Raw genomic sequence first — 20,657 nt, 5'->3', positions numbered from 1 at the left:
CCCATAAAGTACAACATGACAGGAAGTGGTTGGAGGAGAAAATCTATATTAAGTACTTTAGCAAAAGTTGGTTTGTCCAACAGACCTAGATCTGCCTTTTATGAATTCAATTCAATACACGTTTAGGGGGATGGAGGGGAAGAGAGAGAATATGAATCTACTGGTCAGACAGATTTATAGAAACCAATTTTCAGATTTTTCTGAAGATAAGATGATATAGGGATTTTAGATGATTTCTTGGGGCCATTTTTCTCTATTGTATTTGGTATAAACTGTAAACCATTTTATTAAAAACTATAAAGTAACTCTTTGTTTAGGGCACTCGGAGGGATGGGAGGATGGCATGCCAGCTGTCCTCAGAGCTACAGCATTCTGGCACTGTACAGGATGAAGCCATTTAAGTGCCAGTCATGTTTGCAGATTCTGACAGACTGAGTCAACTGTTTTGAGTCTAGCCAACTAGGATAAACAGCTAGAAATAAACAGCATTATAGGACTATTATAAAGACAATTGCCAATGGCTGCTACCTACAGCTTTCTGTCAGAGGACCCAGTATTTTAATGGAGCCTCTTAACAGATGGTTCCTTAGGGAAAATTTGTCCATAAAATTGGTAATTATACTTTGCTATGCAGTATTCTGGTGATAACATTAGCTAAGATAAGTCAAGGATGTGCAGCTGCTGTACCCTGAACTCAAAAGGACACCAGAGTTCCAGCTGTGATGCAGTTGGGACTGGAATGAGGTACAGGGGGTGGAGGGTGGAATCAAAAATAGTCTTCATTTTTCCAAGCCAGGACCCTGCCAAGAAGCAGGGGTGCAGATGTTATGGCTACTGCAAATCCAATGGCTAAGAACTGGCAGGTCATTCTGTGCTGTTAATATTTTGGAGTCTGGGTGGGGGAAGATACTGAGTCATACATAGTGCTGCTGGCTCTTTCTGTGGGACCTTTGTTTATCAGTCTGTATGTATCTTCCTGTATAGAAACTGCAGCCAGTGCCTTTGTTGAGACCTTGCTGGTCTGGGTTGCCTCTCTCTTTGTACAAGTGGTTGTGCAGTAAGATGGATGATGCCTTAATGCTGGAGAAAACACGAAATCAGGAGGAGGTCTGTTCACTCTGTAACATCCAGGAATGGAAGTGAAGGACTTTTTTTTTTTTTTTTAAATCTGTGATGCTGGCTAATGAACTACATACAGGCTTCATAAATGCTAGGCAAGCATTCTGCCACACAGCTGTGTCACCAGTTCCAAAGTGACAGTTCTGTCTTCGTGTTTGAAACAAGGTCTCACAAAGGAGCCCAGGCTGGCTTTGAACTCTCAAACCTGTTTCAGCCTCTGATTACAGGAGTGCGCCATCACATCCAACTGCTTTTTTGTAAGTTTCACAAAGTTGAGACTTTCTTTAACTACAGATGTTTACCAGAAGTCCAAAATAACAACAAAACAGCAAAATTCAAACTTCTCTTCTACAGTTTGAGACAACACACAGTTTACAACATAGTATTTCATAAACAAAACCACCACAGATGCTGTGTACACATGGAAAGAAGAATCCGAAAATACTGCTGTGGACACGGCAGCAGGATTTATTCCACTGCCCAGCAGTGGATTCACAAGGACAGAGAGCTGATAAATAAGGGATCTCTTTGTCATCTGTTTTCCACAGTTCCTCCCAGTCAAACAGGGATAATGGCAGCTGCAGGTCACTGCATGCACACACGTATGTGCATATATATATATATATATATATATATATATATATATATATATATGTGTGTGTATACACACACACACATACACACACTCCATAGACATGGGGAAAATATAGCAAGCTCAAAATAACCATATTTTAGAAATGCTCAGATTTAAAATATAATGGGCCACAATAAAATCTCAAAGCACTCATGCTCAGTGCAAAAATCTCTCTCTTTAATGAATGGTAAATATAAGAATAGGCTCATAAATAATTTGTTAAAGTTATTCCACAGCTAATAATAGCAGGAAAAATCTCACCATGACTATTCTATAATATTTAATAAAAGATTGTATTTTTTGAACTGCTTTCTCTGATACTGAAAATGTGATATTTATTAGACTAGTCAGTTCTGTAAGTCTCATAGGTAGTGATGTGGAAATCTGCATGCATATCCTTCCTAACATAAGGATCTTCAAGACCCGGTGTGAAGGCTAACCTCTCACCTTGCTCTGCAGCTGGGCTTTCTTCTTACAGGCTAAATAGTCACCTTCTCGGCAGCACCTGGTCTAAGAGCATGTCAGGAACATACGCCTTGATTTTCATTTTTCATTGTTGGCAAAACCAATTTTACAAAGTGGCCATTTTGGATACCTGTTTCAAAGTCATGAGTACCACTCTTACTTTAGTAAATGAAATGTTCTCCAAAGACAATGAACCCCCTTCGGACATTACAGCTTACCTGAACGGCACTGGGGTAGACAGAAAGAAAAATACTCATCCGAACAGCTGCCTTTTCCTGCCCATCACACCTGACACATTATTAGAACAATCAATGATTGCATAATATGTAATTCCACCGTAAAAGATTAATCTTTTTACCACCGATATGGGAAAAGTCAGATCAATCACAATATAGCGTTCTGGGGCTGGAGAGATGGCTCAGTGGCTAAGCACATATTGTTATTGACATGACCCAAATTTGTTTCCCAGCACCCACATAGGGCAACTTACAACCACCTGTAGCTCTAACTCTGGGGGATTTGATGCCCTCTTCTGGCTCTGTGTTCACTCCTACACGTGGCAACACACACACACACACACACACACACACACACACCTCAAATGATAATACATCTTTAAATCTACATTTCTCTGCCTAAAATTTGAAATGAAACAGATTTCAAGAGATTATAACACTGTTGGGATAGAATTACAGCCACAGTCATTAACTATAGGGAAAAGCATCAATTATTTGCATATATATATATATATATATATATATATATATATATACACACACACACACACAGAGTGAATGATGACACAATAAATGTGTTCACATTTTAAGATCTACCCATGACAGACACTGTATAGGCATGGTAACCAGATTTTACAATTAAAATAAAAAAAAATCAGAATACAGAGCCATCTAGGCTTACACATACCTGTTGGGCCAATGAGCAGAATCTATGAAAACAAGACTCTCCTGAGAAATCAGAAATGTATAGTAATAGGGATAGGTTATCATTGCTCATCCCAGGAACTCCTAAATCACTTGTCCATAACAGTGGTTTGCAACTGGGGCACTGCTTTGCCTCCCATCCGACTCTAAGTAATGCCCAGGGACATCACCTATCCGTGCAGCTGAGGTGGGGGCTTGTTCCTGGCGTTCTAGGAGGAGAGGAAGTGGTTGTTTACCCCAGAGTGCACAGGACTGTCGTCCACATGGAAGACTGACCTGACTCAAGCTCCAGCACAAAGCAGTGGGGTCCTGCTCCCTCTATCTCAGAGCCTAGGGAAGCTGGAGGCTGTGTGGAAGCTCCTCCTTCGCCTCCGCCACACATCATGGGATGCTCACTGACTCAGCACAGGAGTGACTGAAATGAGTAGCCTCAATCTGCAGGAAGGCGGAGGCTTTTCACTCCAGCAGACAGCTGTTTTGCATGTGTGATTTATCTTCCTTGGTTCAGCTATAACATAAATAGATCGTTTGGAAAGCGAGTGCTTTGACGAGTTCTAATGTTCCTAGTTTATGAGCGATGGATTCCACTTCAGGGAATCCCTAATTAACAGAGCCAAGTGGCTAATTGATTCCACATGTGAAAAACTGTGGAAACTGAGCTATTTATGCACACATAATGCTAAAATCTCCCCCATCAGAATTCCAATTTAATTGAAATTCCACGAGATTTCCAAGGCATTAGTTCATTCTTTCCCAAATTCTTCATCTTGTCATTCTTCACGCTTCCTTCCTCCCCCATTAGCTATACACCAGCACAGCATGTTGGGCTACGTGCCAGGTCCTGTGTGTAACATGCCTGGGGAGTCTACTTCACAAGCTGGTAGAAGCCACCAACATATACATTATCCTTCAAAGTCAAGAAAGAAGTCTGGAGATATTGACAGGTGAATGCAAATGAACATTTGATGATAGCACTCACAAGCAAGGATTTGATGTCAATTCACTTAACCCAGTGAAAGGCAGGAAATTAAGAGACCAGGAAGAGAGAGAGAACATTTAAAATAATATCCACAACTTACTGACTGCTATATGCTTGGGTCTGTGCCTATTGCTGGATAGTATAATCTCATTTAATCCTTCCATCAACCCTATATGCAGATACTAGTAGACTCACCATATTGTAGATATGGAAAACTGAGGCACAATCTAATGAAGGTCACATAGCTTCAAGTGACATATCTGGGATCTCTGTCTGTTCCTTCATACCTTGGAGTATAGTTGGGGTAGACAACCTATGACCCTCACTTCAAATCTGGCCTATTTGCTGCTCTTTGTAAATAAAGTTTTATTAGCACATAGCCATCCTCATTCACTTATATATTGCTTATGGCCGCATTTGCTCTCTGAGTCAGAGAAAGTGTAAAACTTTCACTATCTGCTGGTCTCTAAAGAGAAGGTTTCCTAGCATTTTCGTGAACCCTTGCATCATGAGCACTGCCAACTTGATGCTGTGCTCCTACACTGATTCCAGTCAGTACGGTGAGCACAGCTATTCTGTTCTGTTGGTATCTATCTTGAGGAAACTCACACTTTTACAAAAGTGTAAATTGAGTTGTTTTTAACTGATGCACAAAAATATAAAGTTTGTACATAGTAACATGGTATTATACAACTTTTAAATTAGGCTGAAATCCTATATTTACCTACGGTTATCATTTCTGTATGGTAGAAATCCTTCCTTCTGGCTCTTCAAAATCAGTGCACCACTGTTCTACGTGGTCCCCACACTATCCACTAACACACCAGAATGTCCCACTTCCACCTGGCCAGAGTTCCTCATCCAGTGATCACCCTTCTCCCTCCCCAGCCTCTGGGAAGCAAGTCCTCTTCTCTTTTTTACTTGGCAATATTCTACAAGTGAACTTGGGAAATCGGATTTCCTTGCTGTGCAAATGAATTAGGCAAAAATGAAAAAAAAAAAAAAAAGGAAAACCATCATCAGTTTGTTCATAACAAGGTGTACGCCAGATTTTTTTTTAAGGAAAAAACAAAAAATAAACAGGGTTTGTGAAATGGCTCAGGTGCTTGCCATGTAAACTGGATGACCTGAGCCCGATTCAGGTCCCAGAGTGGAAGGAGAACCAACACTTGACAGATGTCCTCTGACCTCTACATGTGCACTGTGGCACATGTGCATGCATTCACACGCACCATCACACACAACAATGAATAACAATAATAATATAATTTCAAATTAATGAACACAGTCATACCCTCAGGGAAGGCCCAGGTTAGCAGGTCCTGCAAGACCTGAGAGGTAGTCAAGGCCCTCAACAGGAAGAAATGTTAAAAACCCACCTCCTTTTAACGGAAAAAGTCTTCCCTATATGGAATTAAGCAACTGAATCATGTCTGACTTGTCCAGGAGGTAAAATTTATTATTCATGAAACATAAGGGTAGACCCCAAAGGAATTCATAAACTCAGACCCTTCAACTTATAGATAAGCAAGCTAAGCTAAGATGATGGAAGAGAAAGCTGTCGATGGTGCCTAGCAGGTTGCTTAGGAGGTGGCTGGGCAAAGGTCTGAAGAGCTAGAGGCCTGCAGGTTATTGAACCTGTCTGAGACTCAGTTTCCACATCTAAAAAGTGAGGTGCCTCCTCGGGGACTTTCATGAGTAATGAGTGAAGAACAGACAAGTTTGCTGAGCAGCAGCTACATCCAAAGATGGAGTATATGAGTGTTTATTATTAAACAGTTAGAAACGAGTCCCGCAGTCTGGGGGTATACCTCAGAGGTGGAGAGCTTGCCTAGTATGCCCCAGGTCCTGACTTCTATTTTTAGCACGACAGTATTTTTTTTTTTTGGGGGGGGGGTCAGCCACAGAAGAGAACTAGAACATGAGACCTGATGTGAGACCAGAGTCACAGTTTTGTTTGACCAATTCCTATCACCTGAGGTCCAGACTGCCTCTGGTCACCTTATGCCTTTTCCTGGGTGGAAAGTAGGAATTATCAATCATCTAATTCCAGGCTTTTATTTCGGTTCTGTTTGTTTGCTTGCTTGCTTGTTTGAGAATAGGCCTCACTATGTGACACAGGCTGGCCTAGAACTCCCCACCTAGCTCAGGCTACCACTGAACTTTCTGTCTCCCTGCCTCAGCGTGCTGAGTCCTGGAATTGTAGGTATGTGCCCCTGTTCCTGTTTGCTTCCTATTGCTTCAGTGAACACCATGACCAAAAGCAACTTGAGGAAGAGGGGCTTTGCCTGCTTTTTACTTCCAGTAAAAGCCCATTATCAAGGGAAATCGGAGCAGGAACTCAAGTAGGAACCTGAGGCAGGAACAGATGCAGAGGCCATGGAGGAACACTGCCTACTGGCTCGTTCCTCATGCCTTGCTCAACCTGCTTTCTTACAGAACCCAGGGCCGCCTGCCCAGGGGTGGCACCACTCACAGTGGGCTGGGACCTCCCACACCAGTCACTAATCAAAAAAAAAAAAAATGTTTTGCAGGCTTGTCTGTGGGCCAATCTGATGGAGACAGTCTCTCAGCTGAAGCTTCCTCTTCCTGGATGACACTGGCTTTTTGTCAGGTTGACCAAAAAAAAAAAAAAAAAAAAAAAAAAAGGGGTGGGGGTGGGGTGGGGTGGGGTGGGAGAATCTAACAGGACAACCAGCATGCCTGGCCTTCTTAAGATTTTGTATAGCTTTTGTCTCTCTCCTCTGATCTTCCTATGAGTGCTTTTGGCCAAAATCCACTCATCTTGGTCTCTCTAACCATTGCTTCTCCAGCTCCACACTACTCAACCTACACAGAGCAATCCTTCTTCCTCCACAGCATCGTGAATCCAACACAACCTTTCCATCCTCCTCTCCCTGCTGAAGAACTGTTCTTTTCAATAGTTCTTCTCCTTAAGGCCAGATACATTGGTATGTGATTTGCCATTCTTTAAATACCGTCTTGTAGTATAAGGCCTAATTGGAAATCATAACCTCTATTGAAGAAACTGAGCCATATTGTTTAATTCCTCCAAACCTTATTTCATTTTCTACCACACTGAGACAAAGAGTGTCTCTCCCCTATCTGGGGAAGGTCACGGATAATTCCTATAATTGGCAGAGCTTTGGAAAAAGGAAGGGAGGAATAGATGTTGTCTGTAATCCAAAACTCCAGGGGAGTGGCTCTTCTCCCCTCTTTACGTACATCACAGTATTCACCAACTGAGGATTTCTCTGTCCAAACCAGTCCCCTTGCAGAAAAAGCCTCCCCAAAAGTTAAATCCATGTGGATCCCTTGCTTTGGTGAGCTCCCTCGGCACAACCCACCCAGTCTGGGGTTCTCACCTTGAGGCAATAGTATCATCCAGAGGACATCAGGCAGTCTTTGGAGACAGCTTTGTCTGTCACAGTGTGTGTGTGTGTGGGTGATGCTCATGACATCCATGGGTTTGAGGCTAGGAGGCCGCCATGTGGGGTGCTGCCCTCCAAAATGGAGAATTTATTGGAATAAAATACTTGAGATATCCTGACCCAAACTGTCCTAGGCATTGAGGTCACAAGGTCGCCAAAGTCCCCAGCCTGGCAGAGGATATATAGTCTGGCTATGGAACATATAGTCTGGCCATGGAAAAGACGAAGCCTCTCACACCCAAATGAAATGGAGCAAACTTACAATCAATTCAACAATTTAATTAGCATCCACTACTCTGCTAACTAGAAGTCACTGAATAAATACCTTCAGCTATTTCTTCTTGGTTACAATGGTATAGTTTGAGCTCTGCATCTGCCAGGAAAAGAAAACGCATGCAGGACCCTCAGTGTTAGGTTGCTCTGTCTCTTACAGTGAGCGACAGCCCACAACTCTGTGTCATCCTTTCCTGAGAGGAATCTGGCACAGCACATTAACTTCCCTACAGGGCACTGGTTACCTGTGAGATTTTGCCCAAAACTCCCAACTAACCAAACAAGAGTGCTTGGCACAGTGCTGCATGCCTACAGTCCAGCTTCTGCAGGGGTCAGGAGTAAGGGAATAGGATTGCCCGAACTTGAGCATAGCAGGGTGTTGGGGGTGGGGGGTGGGGGCATGACACTGTGAGAGTCTGCCTCAAAACAGAAAACAAAACCAACGATAAACTCAACCATCCGACCACCACCACCACATCATCATCATCATCATCATCATCAACAACAACAAAAACAAGGAAGTTCCAGGTGGAATGTGTACATCTGTAACCCCAACACTAGGCAGGCTGAGACAGGGGCATCTCAGTTTTAGGACTGGGGATGTAGCTTTGTCAGTAAAGTGCTTGTCATGCAAGTGTGAGAACCTGAGTTCAATCTTCAGAGTCAGAATCCAGGTGTGCGTCTGCCTGCAATCCCTGTGCTGGGGGTGGGCTGGGGCAGGAGGACCCCCGGAGCCCACTGGCCGGCTGAACTGATGAACTTTGGGTTCAGTGGGAGTGGGTGTGGATCAGGAAGGAGTTAAGGACAGGAGGTGGGTGGGAGTGGATATGATCAAAATACACTGCATGTGTATGAAAGGAAGAATTGCTGAAACATTAAAAATAAGGTGAAGAGAGATAGAGGAAGATACTTCACACACACACCACACACACACACACACACACACACACACACACACACACACACACACACACACACACACACAACCAAAACCCAATCAATCAAATAAATAAAAAGAAGAGTACAACAAGATAAATCTGGGGAAAGAAGCACACGCACTTATAATCTTAGGAGACTTATGAAGCTCACAGGCAGAGCCAGAGCTGTGGATGGAGGCCATCTGTCTATCCAATGTTGCTAGCTCAGTTTTCCTTACGAGTTTGGCCTTGAAAACTCCACATCTATTTCCATCTGTGAAGCAGGTATCCAGGAGGACACATTTTGGAAAACATTTCTTTAAAGTCGGCAAAAATGTCTCCATTGAAGTTCAGAATTATGTTTTCTCTTTGCACTGTCATCAGAGCGGTTTTGGGGGACACTAAACAGTGACACTCTCTCCCACCCTCCCTTCAGAAGTCCAGGCAGGTAGAGCTGTACTTCTGCTGGCCTCAGTATCAACAGGACAAGATTTTGCCCAGACCCTTCTCCCATCAGCATTTGAAAACAAATGGAAGAATTTGTCGTCGCCACATCAATACCTAAACAAAGCAGTAATGACTTTTGTTTACATTTAGATAGTATGCAGAAAATGATAACTTCCCCCATAACTTTAAAACTAACTGAAACTTTTGTGAGAGAAAAAAATGTATCTCAACAAATAATGACCCAAAATTTCCATAAGGCAACAAAAGTGCAGAGGCATTTGTCTAAGATCCCAAAGAAGGCACACAGTATAGTCCCCCCCACCCCATTAGTTCCCAACTAGTCCCTAATCCTCTGGTGTCTTTTATGCTAAGTCTCACACCCAGTTGCTCATTGTAAAAGTTCTGTGTGATCCGGGACTGTCAAACAATGACAGAAAGAGCAGAGAGCTCTGAACTCTGAAGAAAAGCTGCACTTTCTCGAGGATGCTAAGCCTAACACTCTTGACTTTTCTGCAGAGAAAAGGCCATCAGGGAGGCATGCCAGGGTGCGGCAGCAGTCTCCAGAGGCCGTTCTTGAGAAGCAGGTCATTGCCCTGTGACTCCCAGGGGCTGAACAGGGCTCTGCCAGGCACAAGGGCCCGGGAAATCAGCACAGAGAATGCAGCAGCAATGATGTGGCATCTGTCTCTCTAGCTCAGGGATGTCACTCGTTGCCTTCTCCTTCAGGCCCTGTGAGTCACCCAGCCTGTTCAGCACCCCCATCCTTGTGCATCTCAATGGAGAGGAGAGCCCCAGGAGAAAAGAGAAGTTCACTTCCGTCCTCCTTTTGGACCGAACAAGCCAGCTCCATGGATATAAAACCACAAAATCCCTGTGCTGGTGTCTGTGAAAGATTCCCAGATGCCTGCTTCCTAGAGTCTCCCAGGACTCTGGAAATAAGCCTGGTCCTCCTATCCTGCACCCCAATTTACAAGAAGGGAAACAGAAATGGAGAGGGAGCGGGGAGGAGGAGCCCAGGTGTTGTCTGGCGAGGCTGCAGGAGCCTAGCCCTGGCTCCCTCATCCCCTGAGGTTGTTAATTCCTTCTCTGTGGTAAACACTGTCAGGAATTGCACTCAAAGGATTATGCAAGAAAAATAAGCCCTGCCTGTTTTCTGAAATGATGGTGAGATAAATCCTCCAGGCTGAACCTTGCTAGGATTTGAGACTATGTATTTTCCAAGTAAATTTTGACTACTTAATTCACAGCTAATTACAGGCTAGGGGCCAGTAATAAATGCTGGCCCATCCGCCACCTGCTTACAGGATGTATGCCACTCTGGTTAGGTCTTTTATATTTGTTTACAAATCCAAAGGTGAATTCCAGAGCCCTTAGCAATCAATGCCAAGAGGGGAGCAGGCAGAATGGACACTTGATATAACCTGATTTTAAGCTGGTGGCTTTTAAAAGAAGGTGATTTTTTTTTAATTAATTTTTTATTAGCATATTGATTATATGATAGGCTTCTGATATTTTTACACATGTGCAATGTGTAGAATGTGTGCCCAAACTTTTGATTTGGCGATATGACACTGTCATTAGCAAATGTGCTGGGCCACATCCATAGCTATCATGAGAAGCATGAGGCCCAGGGACCACAGGTTGGATATTCCTGTTGATACATGAATCATGGTTTCTCCCTTCCCCCATTACTCTCCTTTCCCTCCCTCTTCTCCCACTGGTCCCTCTCTTCTTCTGAAACACCAACCCCCCACTTCTACTATTTTAAAACTAATTTTTAACTTTGCATAAGAAATGCTAAGTTTTATTCTGGCATTTTCATGCATATTACATCATGCATTTTTCTAATTGGAGGAGGGTATTAATGCTGGCATAAGAGGACACATTATTTTTGACATAATCTGAGTCCAAAAAAATGTTGTATTTTCACTCATGTATACATGGTGTGATGTAAATTTTTAGTTAATGTATTTATGATATGCTGGTTTTTCCTCAAACCAACTTTACCTGGATCGTTAACACAGACATCCCTGTGTTACGAACTCAATTTGTTCAACCTTACACATGTCACAGTGGCCCTATTAGATATTTTATCATCTTCATGAAATTAAAACCGGGGCTAGGATGTCCCTCCTAACAAGGAACTATTGATATTCCAGAGACACAGAAAACACTGCTAGAGTGGAGAACGAACAGCGGTTCTGAGATTCTGCAGGGCTGCCCAGCCCACTGATCCGGCCAGGGCGGGTTCCACCGACCTGAGCCCCAGCTGGGCCCGCTCCTTCCCTCTGGCTTTATGCCATCATCTAGATGCTTGTACTTTTCTTCTGCCAGAGAAAAGATCTTCTACTGTAAGTTTCTTGTCATTTTTTTTTTAATTTCTTGCCTAAGATAGTCCACTTTGACCATCTCCTCCCCTTTCTTCTTGTCTTCTGGCATACCATGGGAAAGTAACCAAGTCTCACATTTCAGTGCTCACCAGACATCCCAAGGCACTTCTCACAGCCTCACCAAGACAAATGTGATTCCATGCCCAGGTTCAACCTCAAAGACCCAGGACAAGGTGGCAGAAACCTCTGTGTTTCATTTGAGTCTGGGTAGTGGCCACAGGCTGCTTAACACTGCATGCATAACCCATACTAAGGCTGGGAGGAAAGTGTAGCATACTGCTCATTCTGGAGGGGAAGTCAGGAGGGCTTTGGGCAGCCAAAAAAGATTTACCACGTGCTTATCTGGGAAATGAGGCGCTCCTGCCCAGTGGCGGGTTTCATTTACAGTCGCCACTGAGGAGACTCATCCATCAGGGAGCACCGAAATGGGCAGAGCTTGCTTCTTGAATGCCTGGCAGATCCATGGTGCTGCTTGTTGCTTTCTGGTCTACCCTTCCAGTGTTGAGGAGCTCCACTATAGGATGACGAAGCTTCTAATGTGAATTAAGTGCTATTTACAGGCATCCATCAGACCAACACTTCCCACCAATGGGTCTAAGTCCCTCAAAAAGAGCCATGTTCTGCTGCAGGCCTCACTTGCTGAGAAGCTGGCTGCTAACTGTGCAGCAGATCCTGTGAGTACCGAGGTCACCCTCCAGATCCAGAGGTCTGGCCACGGTAAGCCTCTTAAAAATTCCGAGCAACAGCTAGTATTAGATTCTGGCAGATTGAGGTTTTCTTTTTGTGTTTGTTTGGATGCTTGATTTTCTTTTTAAAATTTCCATCTCCAGAAGATTCCCACATAATTTATATATTCCTTCTCTCCCCGCCCCCCATCCTTCTGGCAGCACTAGGGATTGAACCTGGGACCTCACGCATGCAAAGCACTCTACCACTTGGCTGCAGCCCCAGCCCTTCCATCCAGCCACGCTTCCCCCACCCCTTCTCACGTTCCTGTAACATTGCTACTGTGCTAAGTGCGTGACTTCCAGAGCAGCCTGCGGCTGGGGCTCGGTAGAAGACCATCATTGCTCTTGAAGTAACATCATGGCTGAGGTGAGGGGTGCACAGGAAGTGGAATGTCACAGTCTCAAAAGTGAGGCTTACAGATGGGAAACCCCAGCCCTGCTATTCCCCCCCCCCTCAACCATTGCTGGGGTTGCAGCTTGTTTAGAAGATAATTATTTGATTTTATAATTACTTTTGTGGGTTGCAAAATAATTACGGTGCAAGCGCATCTAGAAGGGCCAAAATAGCACAGGCAACTGTTCTGAACAGCACAGCCAAACAATGCGCATGCTCAGCTCCAAGGTGGGGGCTGGAAAGTGCAGTCCCTTGGTAGAAAGTGCCAGCCCGAGGCCCACAGAAAGGTGGAGGTGGGGATGCTCAAGAGACTCCCAAACCGAACTCAGCAGACAGGCTCTTTCTTCTGTGGTGGCTCTTCATTGTCAACCTTTTCCGAATTCCCCAGGACATCTAATGGACTCTCTTCAAAGGACCAAGACTTGAGCCAGGAATGAGAGATGCAACTGTGGTCCCAGACACTTTTGACAGTCACCTGTGATAACTCTGTTCAACACACACACACACACACACACACACATACACACACACACACACACACACACATACACACACACACACACACACACACACACACACACACACACACACACCAAATAAATAAGAAGAGTGCCAATAGTCAGGCATGCTGGTGCACACCTGTGGTCCTATCTACTCCAGAAGCTAAGACAAGAGTTTGTAGGCAGCCTAGGTATCATGGTTAGATTTCATCTCACAAATTAAATAAAAACTGAAACTGTCATTTACATGAGTGACATACATACACGAAGGACTGGTTACTTGTTAAGACCCTTTTCACTTCAAAGATCAACTATGGTGATGAATTGCTTAGAAATGAATGGTATTTTCTAATAACAGGGACTTTGCAGTAGTTAGGGCTTAGCCAACACTCTTTGTAGAGAACAGGCCTGTGAACATCTTTGGCTCCTCAGGACTGTGCTGTAGTTTATGAACCACCACAGTGTGTAACAAGTGGGTGAAGCTATGAGCCAATAAACATGCACCGATGGTCGCCGACAGGTGGAGTTGATGTTTTCAAATACCCCCAGTTATGGCAAACTTTCTCAACTGATAAACCCAGGTGGGGAGCCCCAGGGCCAGAGTTAAATAGTCCCCTGGGGTTTAGCCACCTCAGCCAACTTCATTTTCCAGGTGGAAGAAATGGGACAGAAGTGACTGGAAGGCAGGCAGAGGATAGCAGTGGTCCCCTGGGCCGCCACACTTGAAGTAAACACCCCCTCCCTCTGAGAAGCTCAACTTGATAGCTTCATCTGTGAGGTTGGCTTTTGTCCTAATTTTCCTGAATCATTTTTCTCTCCGCTCAATTCTTCAGTTTAAGAAGTGGAACTTCTCTGTCTAAAATACCCTCCCTCAGAGGCTTGGTGAAAGGTGATTCTTAGGCATGCACATGGCTGAGAAGGCCAGAGTTGGGGCCAGAGGGACAGCCTATCCATGGTAGCCCTAGTGGGTGTCATGGAGACATGACAGCAGGTCTGGGGGTCTGAGCTGTCCTCTCTAAAGTATTCAAAGTGCTAACTTCAACCTTAAAAGTTTCTTCTAATGCCTCTGAGGAAATAAGATACATGAACTAGAAAATCACACACATACACACATACACACAGCCAGCCTCTGTCTGGTTCTCTAAACTTATTAGTTTTCTTAAATGGTCTCCATTTACCCTTTCTTGACCAACATGCCTCAGAACCTTTTCTCATTGTGTCTCAAATGGCCTCCAAAGTGGCTATAATCCAAGTCACAGCAAATGTGCGTCAGAAAGAGGTGGGCAAATTGGACATAAATTGCCACAAAATCCAGATTGTGTTCCAAAGCAACCTATTTTAGTGATATGATTAATGCATGTGTTCCTGCAGGACCCAGCAATGCCACCCCTGGTACACAGAGAAATGAAGACCTGTGTCTACAGCTATGTTTGCTAAAGAATGTTCACAGTGGCATGTTCAAAACAGCTCACATGGAAACAACCCATGTACTCAACAGATGGATGGGTGAATAAACATGGTATACTATAGAACCCACACTATAGAACACATAAAAGAAGGCATGATCCCTCCTATATAGCATGGCTGAGCCTTAAATACATTATGTGAAGTGGAAGAAGCCAGGCATAAGGAACTACATAGGACAGGACTATATTTATATGAAATGTCCAGGGTAGGGAAATGTAGAGACACCAAAAGTAGATTCATGTTTGCTTTAGAGGGGAGTTACAGGATGAACAGACAGATGAACTAAAGGGATCGGAGTGTTGGGGAGGCAGATGCAGAATAATGAAATATCTTGCAACTGCCTCTAATGAGGAATGAATGTAAGATTCTATGAATATACCCAAACCACTTACATGCTTTAAGTTAGTGAATTAGGTATGGTAAGTGAATTATGTCTTAATAAAGTTGCTAAAGAAAAATTTCCCCCAGGGAATCTTGAATCCTGTCATGAGGCAAATCCAAACTGCCAAGCATAGAAGTCTAGACCCTCATGTATGGCTTTCAGTCAAATCTCACCACACCCCAACTCCTATGCATTTCCCCCAGGCACAGCAAGCCATTGTCCTTGAAATCACTTTAATGATTTGTACTTACCAGCTAGTTGGGTAATTAATACATTGACACACATATTCATATATTGAACACATTTTGTTCCATGCCTAATATCCATGCACTGTTCAAGACACTAGAAATAAAACACCAAGCAGAGTCATGGACAGACTTTGGCTAAGAAGGCTCTACCCTTGTCCTTGGACCTTCCAACTTTTCTCTCCACTTGCTTTTCACCCTGTTCCCAAGTGACCCTTTGTCAGCCTGACCCTATCTGTCCAGTACAATTTCCCTCAAGAGCCATCTCTCCTCATAAGACCTAGGTGAGTTTCTACTCCAAGAAGGAGAAAGGGTCTCCATCTTCTCTGACATCCAGTGATTACCTCTGTCACAGCAGCATCACTCTCTGGACTATCAGGTTCTCCCGGGGCAGAAATTCACCCTGTCTCTTTCCTCACACCAGCTTACCTGATAGGTGAGTCAACCAACGGCCATGTTCCACCCTCCCTCTGGCCTTAGGCATAGAAACAGCACAATGCTAAGGAAATCCCACCAGATCCATCCTCATATGGTGACTGCTAACATGCTAGATGATTTCTATGCTGGGCTGAAATTGCCACAGTTCATTTCTTCTTTTTCCAACTTAACACCGAGACCCTTGATTCTATTCAAGTTCTTACCTGAAGCCCTTTCCTCTCTGGGCTCTCCTTTGCTTCCCAACGACTTGAGGGTTGAAGGGAAGGTCACCTCTTCCCTAACCTGGTTAGCTAGCCTGCAGTTGGACCCCATTCATGCCCTTGCTTTCATCACAACTGCCAGCTGGAACTAGTGTATTATGCACAGCCAATGGAAGATCCCCACCCGTCAAGGTGCCCTTCCCTTCCAATGGGCAGTTTGATACTGTTTTCTTTTTCAGTGATAGGGAATTGAACCCAGAGCCTCACACACGCCAGGCAAATGCTTTCCCAGAGCTATATCCTGCTCTCAAACCTTAGATGCTTCTTGAAGCCCTCAAATGTCCAGTCCAAGAAATTCTTTCCTTCTCTATTGGTCATTAAACCACAGAAAGAAGCATTTGAGACTAGAAAACATGTAGAGACTCCTCTATTTACCATGTGAAGTGTCATGTACATAGTCTAGCTACTAATCTTTTGGATTCATCCTCTTTACATGTAGGATTCTCCTTAAAGCTACAAGTTTCACAAATATTTAGACACTTAATCTAAACAAAATGAATGGGAGCAGACATGTCAAGTATCAGACAGATACTTAAATGGAGGAATTTATTAGAAGTATTCATGAATGGAATGTCATGCTAAAGTCAGGCCTAGTGGTACAGGACTATAATCCCAGCTACTCAGAGGGCAGAGACAGGAGGATGGCAAGTTTGAAGCCTCCTTGGGCCATAGAGTCAGTTCCCTATTTCAAAATAATAAAAAAGAGGTTTGGAGGATACAGTTGATGAATGGGCACTTGCCTACTGTGAGCAAGGCCCTTAGCTCAACCCTCAGTCCAACAATAAACAAATAAGTAAATAAATAAAATACAAGAAAGAAATGAAGAAAGGATACTATGCTAAAAATAAAATTAGGTAATGGTTTTGCATTGCTGATTGCTGTTGTTGCAAGTATACAAAACACAATTTGAGTGCAGAACAGAACTGTAGGATCTCCATCCTTTGACATTGACTGCTCAAGGTCAAGGGGCACTCTTTCCTGAGCTATGGAATGGCCACAGTGACTGAGTTCTCTCCCTGGCCTGGTTCTTCCCAGGTATTACTAGCAACACAATAGTAAAATCCCACTTAAATGCACCTTGGAGTCATTTGGGAGTAAGGAGTCTGGACGATAAGTTCATGGTGATATGCATCCTGTCTGTCTCCTTTTGTATACTGTATAGCTTTTCATAAGATTGTTTTCAAAGGTAACTTGGTGAGGTCATTTGTGCTTAAAAGCCTAAGCTGCTTAGTATGTGAAATCTGAACTCCTTCAAAAACTTCCTTGGGCCTTTTGTGACATCTCTTGCTCCAAGTGAGACCTACCACGCTTTCTGCTCCCCAAACCCACAGCTTTCCCTCTTAGACACTTCAAACTTCAGTGGATTGAAGTATCTACTATCATCTCCCTGGCAGTCCCTGTACTTTTGTCTTCCATCTTCCCAGTGCATCACAAGTAACTGGTTAGAAAGGATCGGCCGCTGTGTTCATAGACTCCTGTCTTCAGGTCATTATCTGCCCGATTCCACACATCCTGCAAACTTTCTTTTCTGGACACACAGTGCTCTTTCATGGTTCCAATCCTCCATTTTTTCCTACTGAGATGCTTCCTCTATTAGCCTGGAAAACTCTGCCTTTCTCCTAGTCCAAATGTCCCCTCCTTGGGGAAGCTTTCCTGCCCTCCGGATACAGTTGCCAGTGTCCTCAAGATGTATGACAGTTACTTTCTCGCTGTCACTAAGGCCCCAGTTTTTCAAAGGTAATAAGTAGCTGGTTGATGTTCCTCTTGGTATCTACCCTTAACAGATCAGGGCCCGGCACGAACAAGCTACTGAACTTACAAACGATGTAGGAGAGCCAAGCAAATCTCAGTTGTTGGATGACTTGCCTCCTGAACAGAATTTGAAGGTCCACCTTCATTAGAATTGCCTGGCTCTGCACACTCCTTCCCGCTAAGTTCACTTTGCTTTTCTTGCCGGCCTCCCCCACCCTTTCTGCATGCTTGAGTTCAAACTCAGGATTCCCCACATTTTAGGCAAGTGCTCTATCCCCAAACTTCACCCTCAGCCCTGTGTCCGCTTCCACCCTCTTCTCTACGTCCCCTGACCCTGACAAGTAACTGGATCTCAATTCATCTACTTTGACTACCGAGTTATCCATAGAAGGACTTGGCCATTATAAATTTAGGTACACACATAGTGTTCTTTTACTTAGGATATAAAAATATATGTTTTAACCATGAGTTATAGAGAATGAGTGTTTTCATCTTGGACACAAGCCAAGAAATTTAATTACAGAAGAGGCAATGCAGTATAGTACAGCAGAAGGCAAAATCCAAGGCAAAACTGAACTTGGCCGTAACCAGACAAATGATAGTAATCACAGCTAATATTTCTCAAGCATGTTCTCTTGCCAGGAACCATGCTAAGTGCTTTGTACCAATTATCTCATTTAATCCTCGCAATTCCATGCAGTAAATAATACTGTAATATCCTACCCGGCTAGCAAATGGAGGAAGCTTTATTTGCCAGCAGACAGGGAAGTTCCAGGGTCCAGCTGTGGACCAACACTAGACGGTGCATCTTTCTTCCTGAACACTTCTGCTAGCAGCCTGGGCTTCAAGTCATGGTTTGACCTTGAAGGACTGGCTACTCAGCATGTCCTTGACCTTCTCCATAAAAAGCAGGAGTGTGGTTCATAGAAACTCCCAGGGCATGCTCCCTTGAAGGACTGTCCTGCTGGGAGTCCACAGTTCATGGTAATGAAGATCCAGGGCAATTCTCCCTTCAACACTCACATGGGAGAGTTAGGCATAGTGGTCCACACCTCTCATCCTAGCACTTGGGGGGCTGAGGCAGGACAATTCATGTGCATAGAAATATCCAGTGAGACCCTGTCTCAAAACCAATAACAACTAAAAAAAAAATCTTATAGGAATTGACTAAGAAACATCATTAATATTTCTGTCTCCTAAAATGAAACCTGGAGGTCCATCCAGCAAGAAAGTGGATTACTGAGCTAGCATACCAGTGTCCAAAGGCAGGAATCCCTGCTAAGAGTAACAAGACAGGCTGACATACTAATTAATCATCAACAACGCCTCTTTTTCCAAAGGCTATTTTATTACTTTTAAAACTCACTACAAAAACAAGACTGAGCCTCCCAAGTATTTCTCAAAACTGTTAAAATGTTTCCTTTCTAATGAAAGACATCATCACAGGAAAGGGTTTCCTTGTGTGTGGTGTTGGGACTAGAACCCACAGCCTCACGTACATTCAACACATGCTCTACCATTGAGCCACATCCACACCCACATCTTAGTAATCACCAGTAAGACTGTTTTCTAAAAATAATTCTCCATGACTAAGACTCAAAAGGAATTAAAATAAGAATATGAAATGTTCAGGAAATTATATACAGAAATACTTTGCTTCTGTTTTTGATTTCCCTGTAAACTTGCTTTTCAATCATTTATAAATGAAATAGTATTTTCCTATTGACTTCCAATATCAAATTTTAGTGAAAATGTAATAATTTCTCGTAGCTTTACAATGTACACAATCTCTACTTTATTTAGAAATGTATAATTCTGCCGGGCGGTGGTGGCGCACGCCTTTAATCCCAGCACTTGAGAGGCAGAGGCAGGCGGATCTCTGTGAGTTCGAGGCCAGCCTGGGCTACCAAGTGAGTTCCAGGAAAGGTGCAAAGCTACACAAGAGAAACCCTGTCTCAAAAAACCAAAAAAAAAAAAAATGTATAATTCTCTCCTCTTTTCCTACCAGCCAGCCTGTCTAACAAATAGGTAAAGGAGAATTTTTGAAAAAGTACCAGAAACTTCTGTGGGTTCTCCTCACTTGTGACTCCAATAAGTTTAGCTTTATAGAGGCAACAAAGGTACAGGACACACACAGAGCTATGAACACACATACCACAATCCCAAACTCTCTACATCCTGTCGAGTGGGAGAAAGAAAAGCCATTTAAAAATCAACATGCCAGTGTCCTGAGAAAATGCTGTCTGCCTTTGTCCTTTGGAACTCTATGGCCTTTTGTGCTGAAGAAGTGTTATATCAATCCACTCCCTTATCTAAAAGCAGCTTCTGTACAGACAGCAAAGATGGGCAGAAACAAAAACTGGCCATGAGTGAGTGGTAGCTTTAGTCTACAGTTTATTGCCAGTATTAAAGAGATTTACTTAAAGTCAGCAAAAACGTCTTTAATGCTGATGCTTGTATATTAAGAACATTAAAAATAAATTAAACGGAAAGATAACTTCTCTGGCCAGCGAGTGGCTTGGCAAGTGACGGCACCACAGACCCGATGGCCTGAGTTCAAAATCCCTGGGACTCACATTTTGGAAGAGAGGACTAACTCCTACAAGCTGAACTCTGACCTCCACACATGTATGATGGCTTGTGCAGGTGTACACACACACACACACACACACACACACACACACACACACACACACAAATAAATAAATATAAGTAAATGTGATTTTTAAAAGATCATGGCTAAAATGTAACTTTATGTACTCTTCAACTAGCCAAGAATATTTTTCTTTTAAAATGTACTATATAGATATCAGCTAAAGACATTTGGCTATAGATCTTTAGATGGCAAAATTATTAAAATATGCTTTAAATGTTTAAGATGATTGTCATTTTAGG

The 20,657-nt window shown here is 43.4% G+C and overlaps 1 protein-coding gene across 13 annotated transcripts in view; it reads right to left on the bottom strand.

Moving 5' to 3' along the window:
• Nucleotides 1-20,657, bottom strand: part of Phactr1 (phosphatase and actin regulator 1) — a 474,687-nt gene that overhangs the window by 206,778 nt on the left and 247,252 nt on the right. Inside the window, exon 1 of one of the 13 annotated variants that reach the window (XM_076573235.1) lies at nucleotides 3,143-3,408. The exons of the other annotated variants lie outside the window; for them this stretch is intronic. The gene's annotated coding sequence lies outside the window, so the exon portion shown is untranslated. Of the gene's footprint in view, nucleotides 1-3,142; nucleotides 3,409-20,657 lie in introns of those variants that run through there. 13 annotated transcript variants of the gene reach the window in all.

This window comes from Peromyscus maniculatus, chromosome 5 (assembly GCF_049852395.1).
Source record: "Peromyscus maniculatus bairdii isolate BWxNUB_F1_BW_parent chromosome 5, HU_Pman_BW_mat_3.1, whole genome shotgun sequence".
NCBI lineage: Eukaryota > Metazoa > Chordata > Mammalia > Rodentia > Cricetidae > Peromyscus > Peromyscus maniculatus.
This window is presented reverse-complemented; position numbering and strand designations above follow the sequence as displayed.